The 389-nt window shown below is 58.4% G+C and overlaps 1 protein-coding gene across 1 annotated transcript in view; it reads left to right on the top strand.

Annotated features, from left to right (window-relative positions):
* Nucleotides 1-389, top strand: part of LOC113215399 (uncharacterized) — a 123,421-nt gene that overhangs the window by 27,545 nt on the left and 95,487 nt on the right. The gene's annotated exons all lie outside the window — the stretch shown is intronic.

Genomic DNA, 389 nt, shown 5'->3' with positions numbered 1-389 from the left:
GGCCGTGCTGCCACCGGGACCGGGCCTCGCCGCTCATAGCCTGGCCCCCGCGGCGCCGCAGGCACCCCGCCCGCGGGGGCCAACGCGAAGCGAAACCGACCGTACGGCCGCGCGGCGAGTGCACTGTAAAATGAAACCGCAACTTTCAATTCCTTTATCTAGATGTACAAAATGTCTCCTTATGCACGGCGACTTTCCGCAATGGGAGCGCGCTCCGTGGCGCCCGCCCGGCCGCGGTGACGGCACCCTATTGCAATCCCGCCAGTGCGCTGCTTGCGCCGGATCATTTGTTCCCGTTTTTTTGCACAACCAGAACGGATGCAACTATGTTGTAAATACTGCAATTTTTTTTACACGCCTGGTTTTCTAGAGTGATACCATCAAATTTT

This window comes from Frankliniella occidentalis, unplaced genomic scaffold, assembly GCF_000697945.3.
Source record: "Frankliniella occidentalis isolate FOCC.00 unplaced genomic scaffold, Focc_3.1 Scaffold92, whole genome shotgun sequence".
Taxonomy (NCBI): domain Eukaryota; kingdom Metazoa; phylum Arthropoda; class Insecta; order Thysanoptera; family Thripidae; genus Frankliniella; species Frankliniella occidentalis.
This window is presented reverse-complemented; position numbering and strand designations above follow the sequence as displayed.